We start from the raw sequence: 16961 nt of genomic DNA on the forward strand, positions 1-16961 counted from the left end.
AAAACTTTTTGCCATGCCCACTCTAACGCCCTAAAGCCCCCAAACCGTACACGCCCACACTTTTGAACAATTTTTAAATTTTTTCTCATTTTATTCAACAATATCTATCGATATTCCAGAAAAATTATGAAATTTCAAGTTTGCATTCACACTAGCTAATAGTCGGGGAAATCGACTATACCATTCTCTCTTGTTTTGAATAAGTTCCTTGGATGAAATGAACAACTAGAAGAAAATTTATTTAATCAAAATAATAACAATTTAATTAACCCCAAACTATTCACCTTCCAGTGCCTATGCCGCTACCTTCCAGCCTCCACACAAGTCATCAATGTTTTCTACATACGTAGTCTCCTCACTGTTCAAGGGATCACAAAGTCTAATCTTCGCATGTGCCGTGTTGTTTTAAGTGAATTTTGAGTTTTATTGTCGTAAATTATATAATTGGTTCATATATATTCATGTAAGTACAACAATTTTTATTTAAAATTTGTAGTGACATGACCATTGTTAAAATATTAATTGAATTACTATATTACTTATTCGAAGCCTATGATTATGGTACCAATATTAATGAAAAATTATCTATTAATAATGATTTTAATAATTTTAATAAGAAACACGTTTATTTAAGGGTTAATGTTCTTGGAAAGTTACTTAAACAAGTGCTAACGTACATTACATTGACTGCATTTCACGCGGGAGGTTATATACATATAAAAATTTGTTGTAGGCGCATTTATGCCAAAGAAATGGCTTAGAACTGAATTCATGTAGAATTTATATAGTGCACGCTTAAAATGCATGCGAAATTCAACTATAAGCACATTATTTCCTTCTCGGTTAGTATTCACAAAATCCGACGATTTTAAACTCATATTCATAATGTATAGATAGGTGATTTGAAACTGTTTTCCAAACAAATACGGTTGTGATTAGTATTGATGTGTGTTGTGGATTGCAAAGGAGGTTGTGTCTTGTTGCTGCGCGTGCATCTTATGAAAGTGTGAAGAGTGTTGGAATATATATAGTGATGTACACATAAACATACGAAACAATTTAAGCTAAAGTTGAAACAGATTAAATAAATTCCAGTTAATTAAATAAAATATAATATAATAAAAATACATTTTAAATATGTACAGTATGTCGCTGAAGTGAGGATACGCCACATGGTTTAAGCTTAGAATAAAAATATCTTTATATTTTCTACGTACGAAAAATTAATGATGACAGTTGTGCGGATGAACTTATTTACATTTACAATGAGGCTTACCTACAAAAATGTAAATGGTATGGTCGAAATTAAAGCATTTGCCTAAATATTTGAATTTCTGTTTGTCGCTTTAAGTAAAAATTTGCACTTTAATCCTGCTCGTGCAAGCATGTTTTATATCATGAACCTGACTAGGTGTCGAAGTACTGAGCCCAAGGTGACGTTTCTGTTTTATCACATCTGTTGCCTTGCAAATTTATTTGTAATTAATTAATGTAGGATATGCACACATCCATCTGGAGTAGGCACATCTTTAATTGTCTTAAGTCGGTGCACTAAAGACGATTATTTGGCTTAAAAAGGTTCTGTCTTTGGCTAATCACTCAATTTCATTCCTAAGTGATTGGAAATGCCCACGAGCGCTATGTGGGCAAACATAGCAGTCAACAGTACTGATTTTATCTTGTTTCCGACCTGAATCCCTGTCATGTTAAACACACTTCATCTTTATGTATCATTAAGTATACGAATACGAATAAAGTACGATGCTACTTCGCGGGATCTCCAGCAGCTTCTGCTGACGAGAGCATGTAAATCAACACAAAGCAAGAGAATGCTATAGTTGGCATTAGGGCGTTAGAGTGGGCGCGGCAAAAAGTTTTCTGGCATATCGATAGAAATTTGCATTACTGATACATCAAGATATAACAAAATATTTTTCAAAAGTGTTGGCGTGGCAGTTCTGGGCGGTTTGTGGGCGTGACAGAACGTTTTTTGCCAAATCGTTAGAAATTTATTTAGCGCGGATAAAAATTTTCGTAGAAGTCTGCTTCTTTGATTATTTTGGATTACAGAAACTATTAAAAGGGTTATTTACTGACTCTATAGTGTACGTGAGAAAATTCTCACTATGAATGATGGCAATGTTATTTTTGGAGTTGTCGTAATTCACATTCTATCTTAAGAGTGTATCGGCGACAATATTTGTTTGCCTGCTTTGCAGAAAATGTTTGCGTTATCATCAATAAAAGATTTCTATCGCTTTACTAAGGCTGATGGTCGGTATGATTGTTTAATTTGTTTGCTTCACGCTCATTATTGGCAAAATGTTTTTTGTTGTCCCGGATGGTCATGGAGATTGATGTTATTGTGCGATTTTCCATCTGCAACAGCGCGGAAGCGTCCTTTGTTATGTATTAGTTTGTTAGTATGTACCTGGTTACGATAGAATTAGGTCCTCTTACGCTGTAAGCGTGTGGTATAGCGTTTAATAAGGCACCCAGAAATGATCTAAGGCCGTCAATCAACGTAGGTGATTGGAAGGCCTCGATTGACTTTTCTTGAGACAGCCTAATGCCGGCTTCTTATAAACTTTTTAAACGCGGTGTATATCATTCTTGATGACACGTATTATGTTTATTTAGCGATTTTATTTAGTAATGGCTTGATAAGGGTCTGCGAATGTACCGGTCCCGGTTGCCACGGCCATTAAAGTGATACAATTATCATTTTCATTTTCTATAGAATTCTTTACGAAAATAATATTTGCATTTACCTTCTTTACAAAGTCCAGCCGCACTACTCCATCAAATTTCTTTAGTCAATTGAAAATTAGAAATAAGGGGATAGGACCGCATCTGCGTTGCCCCCAATTTATTGTGTCTTCAATTCCCTTGACTCCCGTCGAATTCGGGCAAAGAAGTTTGCCTGTGGATGTGACCCAAGAAGCTAATTAATTTTCTTTTCAAATGCCTTCACGGTTGCCTCAAATGTGTACACATTTTGTACTCCTGTGCTGTTTCACTGGTTGTATTAAATTAACTGCAGGCCCTTAGTAGTTCCTAATGTGATTCCTATTGCCTGAAATATATTATTTTCGGTACATTCTGTCCACAAGACTTATCCCTCCTTCTCCCTCAGATAGTAACTGAGTCTGACATTTTTTCTACACTGTTAGAGTACTGATTTTTTTTTTAGAAATTGTACCATTAATATCTTAAAATTCGAATTCTGATAATTCTTATAAGATGGAAAGATGAGTTTTATATTCTCAATTTTATATTGTGAACACATAGTTTTTATGTTAGCATAAACACATAGGATTACAGTCCTATTAATTTTTTTTGAGTGAGTCAGTGCAAGACATCCTTTCAAGAGTCAGTTGCAAACGCTGTTGGTTCGAATTGTAAGGAAGGGACTTTCCTTGCCCTTTGAGTAAAATAATTTATTGGATATAATTCATTGGTGATCAGAAAACATACTTTATGGAAACTTTATTAATATTTTCAAAGTGTAGCCGCGTCCAAAATCGATGTTTTGACAATCTTCTTCAAGCACTCAGAAGTCGATTTTCTTAAATATTTCCGACGACAAGTCCAAACAATTTTGACGAGCTTCCCTCAGTCGTAATATTATTTAGAATGTTCTGTTTTCTTCAAAATTTGTAACCCTCCATGCACCGAGCACTTGGAGAAATTTAATTGTTTCCTTATCTCCGTAATTGTCCTTTTCGGTTTATAATAATCTCTATATAATATTCAAAAAGTTTTTTTATTCTGCATTATAATATTATGTGCAGATTATAGCTAGATTGTGATTCTGTAACATGACATTGCGCAGAGTTCGAATTAAAAGTGGTAATTATATCCGTTACTCGCAGAGTAAAAGGGTATACTAGATTCGATGAAAAGTATGAAACAAGCAGAATAAATGAATATATTCTAGATATTCTGTAAAAATGTAAATTTCTATCTATTGTAAAAATAACTTTTTGCCACGCCCACTCTAACGCCCTAAAACCTCCCAAGTTGATGGATATGTTTTCATCATTTTATTAGACTTATAAATTTATATTGAATTTCCAAACAATAAGTTGCCACGCCTACTCTAACGCCTTAAAGCCGCCAAACCGGTCACTTTTGAACAAGTTTTCAAATTTTTCACATTTTATTCCTCAATATCTATCCAAATCCCAGAAAAAATTATGAAATATCGCCGGCATAGGGACTATAGCATTCCTTCTCGTTTTTCTTGATATGCCAGAAACATTTTGGGCTCAGCCACAAGCCGCCACACACGTTTACTTTTGATATTTACACATTTTACTAGTAGAGTAAAGGGTTTTATATAGATATGCCAAACACGTTTTAGCCATGCTCACCATAGTGCGCACAGCCGCACAAAAGTATCAATAGTATCAATTGACATTGATTATCATGAAATATATTTCAAGATTTCTCTAAGCTGAGTAACGGGTAATGGGTTGCGTGAATTCGGTTGGACTCCAGTAATCACAAAATACTAAACTTACAGTTCTCACTGTCTCTCAGTTCGCTCCACATATGATACGCGTACATCCTGTTTACAGACGCTCATAAATGGTAATATTGGCCTAGTTTCAACGCCCCTCCTCAATGTTACAATTTTTCATTTAATTTTTTAAAACATAATTGTTTATAACATAATCAACTTCTCACGTTTCAGTTTTAACAAATACTTTGTTAACTTATCGGCTATTTTATCGTTAGTTGGAATATATTTTTTAATTCAACATCGCCTTTTTGGATAACTTCCCCAATGAAATAATACCTGATACGAATATGCTTTGACCGTGCATTGTAAACTGGTTTACTGCCGCTAATATTGTCTCCATTGATGACTATTGGGGTGTTCTTCCTTCCACAACCGATCTCGATGATTAAACGCCACAGATGTATCGGCTCTTTTATAGCGGAGGCAATACTGCTTTGTTTTTCCGACTTCCAAGGGATAGGGCCTCCCTACAGAAGAAAACAAATCATGTGTACGAACGTCGGTGACTAACATCACCTGCCCATCAACCATCAACGATCCTGAGTAACACAATGCTGCTTGTTACAACTAACCTGAAATCCTGCGTCTAAGGGTATCGCTTTGGACCTGCACAGCTCCAATCCGTGTCACTGCCGCATATCCTTGCTGTACAATTTGTGTACACTTGCCTGATACTCAAAAACATGCTCATCTGAACATTGTCCACGCATTCAAATCTTTGACCTATGTTATACCTGTGGACCAGTCTGCTCTGGGACTCAATTTACCGTTAATGTCCTGTTTGTGCAAACATGATTTGTAGTGGCAGGGCACGAATGCGATCTCTCGAAGTGCCTTATCTAAAGTGGCTTTCCACTCTTGACCTGCGAGTTTGAGTCCGTATATTCCCTTATTGAGCTTCAGAGCGTTGTCCTGGCTCTGCCACTCCGTTTTATTGCGGACTTAAGGGGACCGTCAACTGACTTACGATTCTATTTTCATGAAGCAAAATGTCAAAAGGCCTAAAAACAAACTTACGAGCATTATCTCTGCGTATGGCCTTTATCTTGCGTCAGAGCTGACTCTCCGCATTGTTTTTGAACTGAGTGGCAGATATCTCGAGGCATCCGGTGTTCAGGCACCAGGCTGCTAGCGTAAGCTCGTCGTATTCGGGTCATGGGATCTTGGTAAGCCTCTCACCTCTCCAAAATAAAAGGGCAATGTTTCCCACCCCTTCACACGTCGGTGTGCCAAATGGATCGTGGCGGATATCCATCAAAGATTATGTCATCCCACGTAGTGGACCTACACCACTTCTCGCGTCGGCACCCCCCTTTAAGATTGTTTACCTACTCATCTTTTTATATAGGAATTAATATCATATCTTCATTGATAAATATATTGTTGGCTAGTGCCATCTGTATTAATATATTTAAAGGCTAGAAAACAAAAGCTATATATGTAAGTTAACAACAATTGCCACCGGGCCACCGGGCAAATATGCACATGTTAACAAAAGTTATTGGCTATTCACGACTGCAAACGTCGCTTTGAGGGCTCTTGTCTATGTGCATCAAAAACAAGGCTGATACTCGCTGCCAAAAAGTTCTCTTTATTTATGAAAAGTATTAATCATTAAACATTTAATTGTTACCAAAGATATGCACTGCCTAACACCTTTTGGTTAGCACTATTACAAAAATATATCGATTGTAAAAAAGATAAGCAAAGTTGACACATGAATATATAAGTTATTTATTACAGTTAATTTGTTTTTATTTTGTAGATCGCTAGCGACCGTTTATTGTAATTGATCATTTGAAACTAAAACTAACATACAAAATGTTTCCCTAAGTCCCTAGCAATCAAGTGAAGTCGTCGGCAGCGTCGCAGCGGAGAAGTGTTGATGTCGCGCTTAACCGTTCGTTGTCGTTGATGGCAGCGGAGATTATGCTGACCTCTGGTTAGCATTCTGGGCACTTATGTTACACCCAGAACAATGTAGGAACACAAGATGTGAGAGAACCTATTGTAGGGCAATAACTCCTCCCCTCTTAATTGACGCTTGTCCTCGAGCGGTCATCATAAGGACGGGATGTTGTTGAGTCGCATCGTTTGTGGGGTGATTCGTGGTGGTTTGGGCACCGCATTAATGGTTTGAATGCCAGGTGTTTATTGTTGCGTGCGTTCGAGGTTTGTGCTACTCGGATGTGTTATTCGGATGAAGTTGCAGCTCGAGTGCTTCTCGTATGGAGTCACTGTATCAGTGGTGATGCAGGTTTTGTTGGGTCTCGTTCAGGAACGTAAGTGCCGTTCAATCGTCTCTCGATGTTCCAGTCCACCCTGCCATTGAAGTCGTTGAGCCATATCAGCCCGTCGTCTATCTTCTCTATTGCCGGTATGTGTTCTGCATTAACACCTTGATTGCTTTCTATTAAAAGTTCTGGTTTTTACTAAATTACTAATGAATTTATATCTACATATTTTTAGACCATTGGAACCTTTGCAGAAGGCATTGATTTCGTACATTTCGTCTTTAATTGGTAAATTTTATTATTATTCAAATTAAATTATTATTTATTTATTATTATTAGTTTCCTTTACTGATCATGTTTTAAAATATAAGAAATAAGGAATTAACTGATTCAATATGGAGATTTTAATGGCATACAAATTGTAGTTCCGTTGTGTAAAGCGACAACGTGTCAAAGTTTTAACATTTATTTGACCGTCAAGGCAGAAATCGGCATATTATTGTTTTCAAGTAGGCTACTGATCTCATTCAATTTAAACTCGCTCAGCAGAAACGCATTCACAACGCTATCTCTTCTTTCACGTGCCCAATCTAATTCTGCAAACCTATACCCAACTCTTCTTTCAAAGTCGAATCATTTCAAATTGAATTCTGTGTTCTCGTGGTTACGTTAGTCAGTATGTTCATTCTATGTTCTACTTGTCTATTGATGTGGCCACAGTAATTATCCTGAAAGAAATCATGATCTAATGTTACTTTTATGTACTACTTTCCCTGATATAGGTCTTTATGGGCTTTCTTGTCCAGTTGTGGTATTCTATGTCAGTTTCCTGTTTTTTCTTATGTCGGTCTATATTGTCCAGTCTAGCTTGTTCGTATTTTTCTGGAGCTACAGTAGCTATCCTACACCTCTAGAGGTAGTTTTTTTGTGACAGAATGGACAGTGTAGTTATATTTATAGATGGCTCTATCGAGAAGTTCCTCGAAGCACCAATGTGTTCCATCTCCTTTCAAACATCTCATTATTTCAGAGAGTGTGGAGTGAAATCTTTCTATCTGTCCATTTACCGTACTCTTATACGGAGGTGCTTTATAGAGCTCAATACCCATCTGGTCTGTCAACACGATAGAGGCTGAGTTGAGGGACTCTTCATTGTCCATTGCTATTAATTTGGGCACTACATAATAAAACACGATATCTTTTAAGGCTTTCCTAACGTCTTCTACAGCTTTGGATTTGATAACTCTTCCCATGGCCAATTTGGAAAATGTATCAATCGCCGTGAGCACCAGATGTCGTTCTGTCGAGTAAATGTCAATATGAATAATTTGTCCGGGGTACACCAAACACTGACTCACGGTAGCCGAAACTTTTTTCCTCATTTTAGGAAAGTATATTCTTTCGGACAACTGAGCTTTTTTTTCTACAGCATTTCTGTGTGCTCTGTTCTGTGTCCTAAGTATTTCTTCCTCTTGTTCGGCTTCGTTAACAAAGTCTTTGGCTTAAGTTTGACAGAATCTAATCTTGAAACCCTGAAAATGGATGGGGTAGAGAATTTGTATTTTCCCCATTCCATCCTCAGATGTGAAAATTCCATTAATGAGATGGGTTGAGATATTCTTTCAAATCTGACAAGAGACTATCGAATGTGAACAATTTGCGATCTACTAAATGCCTTTGGAATGTCGGGAATGGAATGCTAAATGAGTATTTCTCTGACTCGGACTTCCTGAAGAAAATTTGATTTTTAAATGCATTTGTCGGGGCTTCAATGCTACGTATCAGCCCATTGCTCGAACTGTCGGAGCTGTGCATTGTTGAGGCTACTGTGTTAATCTGTCGGTCCTCTGAACAGAGCGTCGGCTACAGTATTTTCTCTGCCTGGTTTAGAAAATCTCGTAATATCTCGTAATATTCCTCAAGGTATGCTTTCCTTCTTTTAATCCTCGCATTGCCATTCCAACTACTGAGAGAATGGGTCAGAGCAAAGACACTATAATAACAAGATGCGTAACGGCCATACATTGGTTTGGCACTATGCAGCTAGCTTTTTCGTGAAGGCCAAATTTGCTCTCTTTCCGCTCGCTGACGCTGAGAGCGTAAGAAATCTAAAAATAGATTTTGCTTGCTTATGTGAGTAAAAACAAGAGACGAGAACGCGTATATGTGTGCGTGTTGTGCTAGAAGACGATTTTCGTGCCGAAATCAATTCTGATCGAAGAAACGAATTTACATATTTGGAGTTGTGGCCAATTTCGTAGAAATATAATTATGGCGCGCTATTCTTCCCACCCAAAAGTGCGCGCTTTTTAAAAATATTAATTTGGAAAAGACCAAAAAAAAAAATATATATCTGAAAGCTGAATATAATGCGCATTTTAAATAATAAAAATGGTTCATTTACATACATCATATTAAGGCAAATGACTTAATAAGTATACTAAATAATTAAAGCAAATACAAAGGAAATTATTATAACTACTGTAATTTGAAACATAAATTTTCCAAAAAGAAGACATTACATTGAGAAATAAATATTTCATAAAAATAATAATTTTATTAATAAATAATAAAAATAATAATATTTCATAAAAATAATTCATAAAAAATAATAATACGTAGTAGAAAATTAAAATGAATAAAATAAATTAAAATATGAAAACAGTTTGTTGCAAAAGTCATATCTTCAGACTCGAAGTGCGGACACAAGCACTCAATAATCATTGCCTTATTAATTTTTGTCACGCCGCAAGCTAAATACCCTAATGACAAGTATTCTAATATAAAGTAATTTTCGAAATTTATTTTGTGATGTACGTAGATTCGGCTATTACTATTTATAAGCTTTATTTAAATAATAAATAATAATAACGTTAAGGCAATGCAAAACAAGAATTGATAAAAAATAATATAGATTTAAAGTCAACGAACTTCTAAGGTGAAGGGCATATTTTGTCAAATTTACAATGCATGAACATACGTGTGCAAATTAAAATTGTTACTCTTTATTTATTTAAAAAAAAAAATGTTATTTTTTATTATTTAACTTTTATTCGGTGATAAACCTTTTCACGTATACTATTACGAGACACTTGTTGGTAGCTTATCTTTAGTTTCGAGCTGTTGACAATCTCGTCCCGATTCAGACTTATCTTCAAATTCTAAGTCCTAATCCAATCAACCTCGGCCAGAAGCTTTTCTTTTGGAAAATTACCGAACTTTCGATAAAAGCTTTATGCTGAAATTATTCCACTGCATTGTGAAATTCAATTATGCTGATCGATGCAGTTTTTGATTGATGCGCAATAAGTTGGCCGTGGTTTGGTCTCCAAGCGGAAGCTGTGTTTACGTTAAGTTTGGGTTGCTTATATTAGCGGGTAGCTGAGTGCTGGCAAAGGCAATGACAAAAACAAAGACAAAGGAAATGCCGACGAGATTGAGAATTGAAATTTGTTTATAAACTGTGGAAGGGAGCTATGTTCATGGGTTGGATAACTCTCCCCCTTCTAAAATGACGCGTCCCGCTTCATTATTAATTTCGTTCAAACGCTCATTTAATTCTGTTAAAAATTCTACATCATTATTTGGTTTTTCTGGTTCTGGCCGTTTTTGTTTGGTTACAAATATATAATATCTGAATTTTATTATTAATATAGTAATGAAATACAAAATGATTAAAATTAATAATATAAATGAAATTGAAATTTATCAGTTGTGAATTTCAATAAATGGGTTTAAGATATTAATGTTGTCAAGAGAATGTTCTGAATTGTTGGATTTTATATATTCTGATATTTCTATGTTTTTAAAGTGGTTGGTAGTTATGTACTCAAGTATTTTGATTTCTGAATTGGTGTATGAAATATTATTTATTGTAGTTGTGTTGTTAAATGTTATTAAATATGACCCGTTTAAATGAGAATCGTTCACAATATTAATTCCATTTATTAGAATGGCACCTTCTTGAATGATATCTATATTCTTATTTTTTTCTAGAATTTTAGTGCAAATTGATTTTTCTCCATTTAGTAAGCGGGTAAAGCAAGTCTTATCTTTACTTATAATACAATAGTTGTTAAAAAGTTCGTTCTTAAAATTAGATATTTCATAAAAGGTATTTTCGCACTTTGCGACCTGATTACTTATAAGTAATTTTCCATCATTATGTGAAATGGATCTGGCATAGTAAATTTCGCATCTGTTTCTTATAACGGTGTATTTTATATAAATTATTAAGAGTTCTCTATGCAATACAATTTTGAATATGGCGATGTCCATTAAGTCTGCAATAAGTACAGTTCGTGATCTAATATTTCTTTAATGTCTTCATTATTTAAAATTTTGTGTTGAATAAATCAATTTTGGCCAGTTTGATAGTATCAATAATGTTTTGTAAGTCAAATGTTAATAAACGTAAACGATGTTTTCGTAATGGCAATTCTTGATCAATAAAAATGTTTTTAAAATGATCGGAAAGTGATCTCTTTAAACAATTTGGAATTAATAATAAATTGTTGGTTATTGTTTTCAATTAAATAATTTATTTTATTCTGTATTTTAATAAAATCATCGTGATCCGGAGTTCCAGCTAACCATTTCCAAACAGTGCCTAACTCATTTATTCCCCTTTTTGATCTAGTTGGTATCAGTTGTGACAAAATTAATTCTATTATCTGTATTTCATAAGTAATTTCCCATTGTGTCCGTATATTTTTATCTTTTCTTACATATCCTGATTCTATATTGATTATTTCTTTATAAAAACTTAAGTTAGTTACGTGGAATAAGTCGGCATATGATTCATAGGTAAGGACATCCTTTTTGTCCTTTAACAGGAAGAATTCGTGATTGGAGTAATCAATTATTTCTGAAGTGGTTATCATTACGAATATTATTAGAAGTAATAAGAAATGCATTTTCTGTAATTTAAAAAAAAAAATATGGTATTTGTTAAAACTTAATGTTATCTTTGTGAATAGTCCTGTTTCTATTATTGATTATAACTTTGTTAGGTAAGTTTTCCTTAACATCCTGTTTTTTGTATCTATTTTTTAGCTTTTTTCTTTCTCCGTGTTTCTTCTCATAAACAACTTGACCTACATGATATTCTTTTTCTTTACGACCTTCATTGTGTGTTACTAACACTTTTTCTTGTGTGTTCTTAGAATTCTTGAAATGTTTTCGTGATCAATTTTATTATAAAGAATATCAAAAGGTTTTTGGTTTGTTGTAGAATGAATGCTTTGATTGAATTCTTTTGCGGCTCTAATAATTATTTCTGAATAGTCAGTGAGATTAAATTCTTCCTTTATACAACTAGCTAATTCTGTTAATGTTGAATGTGCCCTTTCTACTTGTCCGTTCGAGGTACTGAGTCTGGGGTCGGCGAAATGTAGAGTTCATTATCAGTCATAATTACTTTGGCATGGGAAAAATGTTGGAGTAATTCCATTACTTTATTCTCGATGTTTAGTTTATTTTGAATTTCTGTTACAACCAGGAATTTTGAATATGCGTCAATACAGGTTAAGAAAATAAGACTTTGTGCGTAATAAATGTCGATGTGTAAATTCTCTTCTTCTTTAGTTGGAATAGGAGCTTTCCCAATAGGGACTTTAATAGGATGCCGGTTGTATTTATTTTCGTTGCAAATTGTGCAATTTTTTATATATTCCTTTAGTTTGATATATAAATTTGGCCAATAAAAATTTCTTCTATTATGATAGCCTTATCTTCATTACTTTCCACGTCTTGTAGAAATATTTTAGTATAAAGAAATTTGTTGGTAAAGTTAGTTTTTAATGGTAATTGAATATGATAAAGATCTTCTAAAGTGCAATGAATTCCTACCGTTATGTTTGGTTTTAGATACTCCCTTAATATTTCTATTAGGTTTTCTGGCGTATCATATTCAATTATATGTCGTATCTTATCAAAAACATTCAATGACTCATGTATTGTATATCTCCCCTTTGTTAATAACAGTTGTTGTTGAAACTGATTTAACAGTTTCGGGTCTCTTGTATTAAATTTTTAAAACTACTTTCATCAGAATGCTGTGTATTTTTATCTGAGTTTGATTGTTCTAAGTCGCTGTTAGTAATATTATTTATTTTTATTCGAAATAATGCGTCAGCTACGACATTAGTTGTTCCGGGTTTATATATTATTTTCGGGGTGAAACTTTCTATAAAGGAGTACCATCTTTTCATTTCTACGTTCGGGTTTTTATCTGAGATTGTGAAAGATAAAGATTGATGGTCTGTTTGAATTTCTATACCAATTACACCATATAAGTAATTCCTGAGATTTTTAAGAGCCCAATCTATTGCCAACAATTCTTTTTTATTTGTGGCATAAAGTTGTTCGGTTTTATTTCAGGTTTTGGATATGAAAGTAATTGGTTTATTATCCTGTGATAAAACTGCTCCGATTGCTACTTCTGATGCGTCTGTCGTTAAAGTAAATGTTTGTTATAATCTGGTTGAACTAATTCCACTTGTGCTATTTAATTATCTTTAAGTTCTTTAAAAGCTTTAACAGCTGGGTCGTCTAACTATATCGTAATTTTTGTAGACATCATCCTAGAAATTTTTCCATTATCTCCTCCTAGGTATTTGGTTAAAGGTTTGGCAATTTTTGCATAATTTCGGACAAATTTACGGTAGTAGCCGGTGAGGCCTAGAAAACTTCGAAGCTCTCTAATGTTTTGCATAGGATACTTCATAATTGTGGAGATTTTCTCAGGATCTGTTTTAATTACATTGTGAGATACTATATAACCTAGAAATGCTGTTTCTAATTTAAAGAATTTAGATTTTTATAGAGAAATTTTCATATTTGCTTGTTGTAAAATATTAATTATTTGAATTAAATCAGTATAATGTTGTTCAATTGTATTAGAAAAGATTATTATATCATCCATATAAACATGATAAGTTTTTCCGACTTGTTCTCTCAATATGTCATCCATTGCTCTTTGAAATATTCTAGGGGCGTTTGTTAACCCAAATGGCATACGTAAGAATTCAAATTTTCCGTTATTATAGAGAATTTTATATATATATATATATATATATATATATATTGACTTCCCTAAGTTAGATAATATTACAGACGGATCTTGCATCGGGTATCTGTCAGGTATTGTGCTTTCATTTAATTTTTAATAGTCAATAACTAGTCGATGTTTTGGAGATCCATCTTCGTTTTGACCTTTTTTGGGCACTACTAAGACTGGTGAATTGTAGGGGCTTCTACTTGGTCTTATAATTTGTTCTTTTAGCATTCTATCGATTTCATTATTAACGAAATCTGAGACCGACATAGCATAAGGATATTGTTTGCTATAAATTGCTCTGTCATTGACTGTATTTATTTCTCCTCGAATATAGGTACGAAGAGGAATTTGCGTATTTATTTTAGAATGCTCTTTTTCAATTTTTTTCATAACTTTATTTTCAAAATCTTTTATTTGATTTGAAATTATATTTATGTTATGAATTTTTTCTTTGTCGGAAAACACAACGACTGCGTGCTCGGTGATTGTGGATTCTAAACTATTCGATTTATGACTGACGGAATTAACATCGTCGTCTTGTTCAGGATTGTTCAATCCCAAACTGATATATTGTTTATTAGCGGATAAATCTACGCTGGCGTGCTCAGGATTTTCAGATCCCGAACTATTAGTTTTATTAATGACGGATAATTCAACGTCGTCGTGCTCAGGATTCATTGATCCCAAGCTATATAAACTGCCTTCAGCAATTACCGTTTCGGTTTGATATACCTTTTGCTCATCTAAATATTTTTAAATAATATATTCTTTTAATGGAAGAATATTTTGTTCCTCAATTAAACACAAATCATTTTTATCCTCGTCAAAATATTCGAGTTTCTCTTTATTTCCCTTATACTCCATGATTCCTTTCTCGATATCTAATTTAGCTCCAATCTTTCTTAACAAATTGAATCCAATTAATAGATCAGATTCTAAACCCTCAATTTCATAGAATAAATGTTGTTCCCCAAATATATTTATCAAATTATAATATTTTATGATTGAATATATATGAACTGTAGATACTATTTTGTGTATTGATAATTATAAAAGAGTTTATTCTCATAAATACCCTTTTTTATATAGCACGCGGTGGCTCCTGTATCTATTAATATTTTGAGTTGTCTTTTAGTTTTTCTGTCTACCCTTGTTATATGAGGCATTCCTCTGTAAGGTGCTGATCTAAAAAATGGCCCTCGTTGATATTATTTACCCTCATTGTTTTTTGATCTGGCTGGTTGACTGTTTCCGTTGATTCCCGTTTTATCGGGGGGTGTGTTTCGAACTGATTTACATGACCTGCGCTTGTGTTGTGTTTTTGCGCTGGGTATTGGTTATAATTATTTCTTTGGAAATTATTATTAAAATTGTGTCGGTTATTATTATAATTCCACTGGTTGTTATTATTTCTAGGATGATTATAATTTTTATGTGGACGATTTTGAACTCTTATGGAGCCGTCTACTTCCATTGGTTCTGGTGGTGGTTGAACTTTGGAAATATTATTAAAATTCCAATTGTTATTCGCTCCCAAGTTCCCGTTTTGCGGCCAATTATTATTTATCCTATTTGGTGTATTATTAATCTGTCTAGAGGCAAGTCTAAGGTTGTTTCCTTGATTTTTATTTTCATTCCTAAATCAATTATACCTATTTGCAAATTGAGCTCTAAAGTTGTTAGACTCTAATTCCTGACACTTTGCCAAAGCATTTGGCAAGTCTGGTGGGTTAAGAGAGAAGAGTGTTTCTGAGATTGAACCGTTTAATCCAGAAATAAAAATTCTTAGAGCGTTGCTCCCAATTGTTTTATTTGTTTCCTTGGTTATAAGGCTGTCCTTTCCATAAGTTTTTATAGTTTTATTTATGAGTAACGTCATTTTCTTGTTTACTTCGTTGTAGAATTCTGTAATGGTCATGCGTCCCTGTCTTAAGATGCTTAATTCTGATTCGAGTATATGGATTGGTCTTTTATTGTTACAAATAAACTCCAATCTGGAAAGAATTGCTTGAAAGTTTAAAACGGTACCATGGTTGGTTAGAGCATCGTGTGCTGCTCCCATGATTTTATTACGTAAAATTGTTAAAGCGATAAAATATTGTTCACTTTCAATTTTATATAGACTCATTGCGGTTTCCGCCGCTTCTCTCCAGCCTACAATTTGGGTTATTTCACCTGTGAACTTTGGTAAGGATTTAACTACCTCTTTTTTGGATCTTATAGTCTTCCACCTCATTTTTGTTAGCGGTTAACTGCCCTTCTATCCCTTCAATTTTTATGGTTACTTCACTCAATTGTACATTTATTAATCGGTTTATTAATTCCATTGTCAGATTGCTGGCGCTGGATATCCCGCACGCAGAAAGGGTTGATACTGAACCTCCGGTTGCCATTGTTAAATTTAAATTGTAATATTTAATTTTAATGTAGTATTCTCTGTATCGTAATCTTAGTTTTTTTTAAATTTTATTTAAAGACTTAGTGTTGTTTTTATCTGCTCACGATACTTTCAGTGGGAGTTCTTCCTTCAGCGTAGTTGGGGAAGGGTAAGGGTCTTCCTTCAATTGGTTGGTCTTAATAATTCTTTGTTGGAGTCTTCCTTCAATTGGGTCGTCTTGATTATTATTCATTGTGGTCTTCCTTCAATTTTGTATATAGCCTTTTTTTTTAAATTTTGTTTGAATTTCTTTGGGTTCGTAGTTGAGGTCTGATTTTTTATTATTGTGTTCTCGTAATTTGTATTAAGTATTCAGTCCACCTTTTTATATTAAATTCTTGATTGGATTATTGCATTAATTGATTTCCAATTAAGTTTTTCCACGATCACTGTCACAGTAGTTAGATGTCGTTGGATTGTTGTGGATGTTTTAATTTTTCCACTAAAAATATGGATTGTTGGCGGCGCGAGTTCCGTTTTATATTTAACTTATTATCGTTAATATTTATTTAGAACTTTTAAATACGCTGCCCCAGACTGGGCGCCAATTAAAATTGTTACTCTTTATTTATTTAAAAAAATAAATTTTATTTTTTATTATTTAACTTTTATTCGGTGATAAACCTTTTCACTTATACTATTACGAGACACTTTTTGGTGGCTGTAGACGATCTCGTCCCGATTCAGACTGATCTTCAAATT

At 33.8% G+C, this 16961-nt stretch overlaps 1 protein-coding gene across 2 annotated transcripts in view; it reads left to right on the top strand.

Moving 5' to 3' along the window:
- The first annotated feature begins 311 nt into the window (after positions 1-311).
- Positions 312-16961, top strand: part of LOC6733134 (meiosis regulator and mRNA stability factor 1) — an 88157-nt gene continuing 71507 nt past the window's right edge. For both annotated transcript variants that reach the window (XM_044922358.1, XM_039291264.2), the window contains exon 1: positions 312-463. The gene's annotated coding sequence lies outside the window, so the exon portion shown is untranslated. The remainder of the gene's footprint in view (positions 464-16961) is intronic.

This window comes from Drosophila simulans, chromosome 2L, assembly GCF_016746395.2.
Source record: "Drosophila simulans strain w501 chromosome 2L, Prin_Dsim_3.1, whole genome shotgun sequence".
Taxonomy (NCBI): domain Eukaryota; kingdom Metazoa; phylum Arthropoda; class Insecta; order Diptera; family Drosophilidae; genus Drosophila; species Drosophila simulans.